The sequence below is a fragment of the Carcharodon carcharias genome, chromosome 18, assembly GCF_017639515.1.
Source record: "Carcharodon carcharias isolate sCarCar2 chromosome 18, sCarCar2.pri, whole genome shotgun sequence".
Taxonomy (NCBI): Eukaryota; Metazoa; Chordata; class Chondrichthyes; order Lamniformes; family Lamnidae; genus Carcharodon; species Carcharodon carcharias.
This window is the reverse complement of record NC_054484.1, coordinates 83583483-83589804: the sequence shown is the minus strand read 5'-3', so window position 1 is coordinate 83589804 and position 6322 is coordinate 83583483. Positions and strand designations below refer to the sequence as shown.

Genomic DNA, 6322 nt, shown 5'->3' with positions numbered 1-6322 from the left:
CATACAGAGGGAGTTGCTCTGGAAGTCCTCAACATTGACTCTGGATCCCATGAAGTCTCATGGCACCAGGCCAAACATGGGCAAGGAAACCTCCTGTTGGTTATCACCTACTGCCTCCCCTCAGCTGATGAATCAGTGCTCTTCTATGTTGAACACCACTTTGCAGAGTGGCAAGGGCACAGAATGTACTTCAATGTCCATCCCAACAGTGGCTCGGTAGCACCACTACTGACTGAGTCCTAAAGGACATAGATGCTAGATTGGGTCTGTGGCAAGTTGTGAGGGAACCAACAAACTTACTTGATCTCATTCTCACCAATATAGCTGTTGCAGCTGCATCTGTCCATTACAGTATTGCAGGAGTGGCTACCACACAGTGCTTCTGAAGACAAAGTCCCATCTTCACACTGTGTATACCCTCCATCGTGTTGTTTGGCACTGCCACTGTGCTAAATGGGATAGATTCAGAACAGACTGGATGATCCATCTCAGCCTCCTCCGAAGGTCCCCAGCATCGCAGGTGCCAGTCTTCAGCCAATTCGATTCACTCTACATGATATCAAGGGATGGATGAAGGCACTGGATACTGCAAAGGCTATGGACTCTGACAATATTCCAGCAATAGTACTGAAGATTTGTGCTCCAGAAATAGCTGTGCCCCTAGCCAAGCTGTTCCAGCACAGCTAAAACAGTGGCAGCTACCCGGCTATGTGGAAAACTGCCCGGGTATGTCCTCACTACCTCACCTTCTTCTGTTCACAGACACTCCTTGAAAGCTAAGTTAACGTTTTGAGTCCGTATGACCCTTCTTCAGAGCTCAGCATATTGACGCTGTCAGACCCGCTGAGTTTTACCAGCATTTTCTGTTTTTGTTTCAGATTTCCAACATCCGCAGGATTTTGATTTATTTTCTCCTTTTAAAGCGACTCCTTTGACCAAGCATTTTGTTCAAGTGCCCTACAACAACAACTTACATTTATATAGCACCTTTAACATAATGAAGTGTCCCAAGGTGCTTCGCAGGAGCATTTCTGAACAAAATGTGACAGCGAACCACACAAGGAGATCTAAGGTACAAATAGAGACTGAGCAATGGGCTAAAGGATGGAATTCAGAGCAAAAGTGTGAGGTGATGGGTGCTTTTTGGTAAAACAAAATGCAGTGATTACACTGAAGAAAAACAGAGGCCCTGCATCTGTGACCATTGGTGTCTAATTGTCCTTCAAGAAGCTCCTGTGAAACACCGTTGAAAGAGCTGTTGTATAAAAATAAAAGTTGCTGCCTTCAAACTTCGCCTCAGACACAGTGACTGACAGCATTGCCCCTCCCCCCCGGTCTGGGCAGCTGTTGTCATATTCCTCCGGCCCTGCAGAGGGCGCTAATCCAGGAGGACCGGCTGCCGTACTGACTATGGAGGCACAGTCTGCGCATGCTCGATAAATGCTATGAGGGGTGTTGTCCTGTGCTCGCTCGCCTCTGGTTCCATAGTGTAGTGGTTATCACGTCTGCTTTACACGCAGAAGGTCCTGGGTTCGAGCCCCAGTGGAACCAGATTTTTTTTTCTCTTCAACGTTTCATTTCTACTTCATTATCCTAAACCAGTTATCTAGTTTATGTCAATCTGACACTTTTAAACGTAAGCAATGTTTTAAATGCTGCAAACCTCAAATGTAGCTGATGGAGGGAAAGGTGGTTGTTTCAGAGTTGGTATTTAGGGAGAATTTGCATTATTCCTGGATGAGATTGCAATGATCATTGAGGGGCTGGGCACTGAGAGAAACTACCTGTCAGAATTACTTTAACCAGCTGTTTGGTATGTGGATCTGCTCCAACCCTCAAAAATTTCTAATTTTTAAAAAAATTCATTCATGAATTGTGGGTGTTATTGGCTGGGCCAACAGTTATTTCCCAAATAATATAAAAGCAAAATACTGCGGATGCTAGAAATCTGAAACAAAAACAAAAATAGCTGGAAAAACTCAGCAGGTCTGACAGCATCAGTGAGGAGGAAGAGACAGAATTAACGTTTTGAGTCCATATGACTCTTCTTCAGAACATGGGATTGCCCATCCCTAATTGCCCTTAAGGTGGTGGTGGTGAGCTATCTTCTTGAACCACTGCAGTCCATGAGGTGTAGGTACACCCACAGTGCTGTTAGGTAGGGAGTTCCAGGATTTTGACCCAGCGACAGTGAAGGAACGGTGATATATTTCCAAGTCAGGATGGTGAGTGGCTTGGAGGGGAACTTCCAGGTGGTGGTTTTCCCATCTACCTGCTGCCCTTGTCCTTCTAGGTGGTTGTGGTCGTGGGTTTGGAAGATGCTGTCTAAGGAGCCTTGGTGCAGAGACTACATTTATTCAATTACCATTCGAGTGATTTTTGGCAGAAAGAGCAAATGCTGGGGACAAATCCTGTTCTCAATTGTTTCTTGCCTTGTTCATTCTTTCTCTGCCCTCTCTTTGAATCCTAGCATTGCCCCAAATCTCGCACCCCACCCCCTGAAAACCCCCAAACCCTGGGGAGCCAGTTATAGGGTTGCACATCTGTCAACACGTGATCCCCAAGAAAACCTTATTCCAACTGCATTTACCCCACTCTGTGGTTGGGAAGTTATCTGTTTAATCTGGGCAAAATTTATAATATTTCTAAGTTGATATCCCATTGGCATTGCTAAAGGTGAAGGAGATTGAAAGGTAGAGGATAATTAAACCAGCATGCATAATTCAGATTGCTTTAAAGTCATCCATTCTGCCCTTATTTTTATGTTACATTTATTTTATTGTATTATTTATATTTTAAATAGAAAATTTGCCATCACTTGTGAAGCAGATGTGCAGGCCTCGATATTTGCAGAGAATGGTGCAGGAAGGACTGCAATCAGTCAAGGAACCTGGTGTGGAAGGTTTACCCAACTTAACGGCAGGAACTCATTAACATCTTGGAGGGTCACCTGATGAGGTGACCACCCATTTTATACTGTTTGCAGCTGGCAGTGTGTGAATATGTGGAGTGAGTGAGTGGAGGAGGGTATTTGGCAAGAGGGGCTGCTGAGGGACTGAGTGGGCGGAGGGAGGTGTGTGTGTGTGTGTGTGTGTGTGTGTGTGTGTGTGGTTGGGGGAGGGGGGCAGATTACAATGTATGTGTAGGAGAGGGGGGCTTCACTCAGTCTTCTGTCAGCGGGGAATATGGAGAGCTTGGCTAAAACTGACATGAATATATAAAATAATAACATTTTTACAAAGCACTTTAAAAACACATTTTCATATTTGTGATGTATTATTGTATGTTAATCTATCGCACATGAACTTTAATAATTATATACTGAATGTTACTATGCTGCATTATTGCTGTTTTACTTTTTGCTGGCTTTTAATATTTTTGTTCTTGGGGTGTGGGCAACCCTTTGGTTCACTTCACATGTACGCAATCTGGCAAGGTCATGTTCTGTTGTTAGTGCAGACTTCATCCTGTGTGACATGCACCAATTGCATTGAATGCTGAAATGCTGAGGTCACATTGGTAATTTGATACAAATACATTGCTCCACAGTCTTGATGGTAATAGAAGGTAAACAAAGGGAAAACTAATGTGTACCCACTTGAAGTCTAATAATTCCACCCATTTAAAGTGGGCTGGAAGCGTTTGCATTTCACTACAGATCATTAAAAGTGCTATAATGACATAATTCCCTGTCAAAAGATTTTAAAATCTTTTTGTCTTCAGCCACTTTCATCCCTACTTAAGAGTTTTCCTTCTATAATGCAAAGTTGCTAAATTGGAGAATAGGGCCGAATAAAATACAGTTACAGGTGAAGATGATGGTATAGGTACAGGTACAGATGAGGGTGAAGTTACAGGTACAGGTGAAGCGGAAGTTACAGGTACAGTTAAAAGTGAAGTTGCAGGTGCAGGTGAAAATGACATTACAGGTATAAGTGAAGGTGAAGGTACAGGTGAAGGCACAGGTATAGGTGAAGGTGAAATTACAAGGACCAGTAGAGGTGAAGGTACAGGTACAGGTGAATGTACAGGTGAAAGTGGAGTTACAGGTGAAAGTGGAGTTACAGGTACTGGTGATGGTGAAGCTACAGGTGGAGGTACAGGTGAAAGCACAGGTAAATGTACAGGTGAAGGTATGGATATAGTTACAGGTGAAGGTGAAGGTAAATAAAGGTGAGGATAGAGGATCAGATAACTTTTGCAATTTCTGCATTGACTCGAAGATATCTTAAGTCTCCAGAAAGTCCCTAATTGAATGACCAAGGGTCGAGTGCCTCTCTTGAATGGACATACCAAGACAAAAACCATTTGTTAAATTCACACCTCCTATTGTTTGTGGACTTACCCAAAACTCAAAATCTATGGACTCCTAGACTCACTGTCTCTGAGCTCAAAACAAGAAAACTGTAGAGACCAGTTAAATCATAAGTAGATGTGAACACCATCCATTTCCCGTTGTTTAACAATGGCTTCGAACTTCAAATCATTCTGTGTGGACATTAGAAGGAACTGACCATGAGGTCACCTGACCAAAACTGATCATAGAAAACAAATTTTAATCCCCAAGAAGCAAGGAGAAACCAGTTTGTCTGAGAACAACAGATGCGGAGACAGCAGCAGCAAAGGCAACAATACCTACGTTTCAAAACTGGACACTACAACATCCCATGGTTTCCAAGCCTGTTCCTTTTCAAATCCACCAGTACAGAAAACTGACCACCTGATAACAAGACTATAAGCAATTAACTTCATGACCTACTAAAAATCCAACTCTTCGAGAGAATCCTGCAATAATCCTTACATATGAATCCGGCTATTGAATCTACCTAGACTTCCCTTCAGGAATGAAAATGCCTCCTTCACAAGACTGGCAGTGCCTGCTTCTTCCCTGAGGTGAACCAAACCACATGGCTTAGGAACTATTCCTTTGTTTATAACTTGCAAAAACTATAATTTTCTTTGAATATTTATGTGTATGTGTGAGTGGCGAATGACTGTTGTAGCATTAGACTTTTGGAGTGAATGTGTGAATATATAACCATCTTTACTTAAACCTTTGAAAGCTTGCTGCTGGATTTCAAATACAGTCAGGGGCTAAGACACACACGCACACAGATACACATCTTCCTTTTCAAAAAACACTGATTATGGGTGGTAAGGGAATAGAAGTTTTAATTCTCTCTCATTTCTGTCCATAATAGAAGCCATCTGGACCAGGTGCATACTAAGCATAGACCGTTTTTCCAGTAAATCCTGCTCTCAATTTTCACTCTATCCATTACCTCTACTTCGCTTCTACTGATTTTTTTTCAGGTTCCTCTTCCTTAGTAAACGCCTTCAGTTTTTTTCCCTTCAAGTATCTATTTAAATCCCTGTCTCTCTGCTCCTCCAGCTCCTAGATTCTTACACTTAAAGCATACTCTATATCTTCTGTACTTCTAATTCCTCTCCATAGCCTGATTGCGATGACCTGTGTATATCTCATTTTGCATTTTTAACCTCCTTCGAGTTAAATAAAAACTCTCTTTCAATATTTTCAACGCCATTCACTTTGAACAGGTGTATTCTCGATGTGCTCTCCTCCAGCTTTGTTTTGGCTAATCCTATGTCAGTTCTAAAGCAAGATGGATCCTCACTGGCTCTTACAAACAGGCTGGGATAAACTATTGTCTTTATCATTGTATTTTTAGAGAGCAAATCAATAACAACTGCATATATGTACGTACCAGCTTTAATATAGTAGTAAAATATCTCAAGGCGTTTCACAAGAGTGTTAATCAATCAAGATTTGACACCAAGCCACATAAGGAGATATTAGGATAGATGACTAAAAGTTTGGTCAAAGACATAGGTTTCAAGGAGTGTCTTAACATTGGAAAAAGAGGCTGAGAGGTTTAGGAAGGGAATTCCAGAGCTTAGGTCCTAGACAGGTGAAGGCACAGCCCCCATTGATGGTTGAATTGAAATCAGGGATGCACAAGAGGCCAGAAATATAGGAATGCAGAGATCTTGGAGGCTTATCAGGCTAGAGGAAATGACAGTGTTAGGGAGGAGTGGGGTCAAGGAGGGATTTGAAAACAAGGATGGAAATTTGAATAAAGGCAAAATGGTGGAAATCTGAAATGAAAACAAAAGATGCTGGAAAAGCTCAGCGGGTCTGACAGCATCTGTGAAGAGAGAGAGACTGATAACGTTTTGAGTCCATTGGACTCTTCTACAGATTTAAAGGGAGGTAGAGATGTGGTAATTAAGGGGGGTAGAACCAGTGAATCTGGATAGAAAGCCAGCAATAGGTGGAGGCAAAGGAGAGATGGCAAAAGAC

General features: G+C 42.3%; 1 non-coding gene across 1 annotated transcript; it reads left to right on the top strand.

Annotated features, from left to right (window-relative positions):
• Nucleotides 1–1478: 1478 nt before the first annotated feature.
• trnav-uac lies at nt 1479–1551 on the top strand. Its single transcript has one exon. It is a non-coding gene; the product is annotated as a tRNA-Val (tRNA).
• The last annotated feature ends 4771 nt before the right edge of the window (nt 1552–6322 follow it).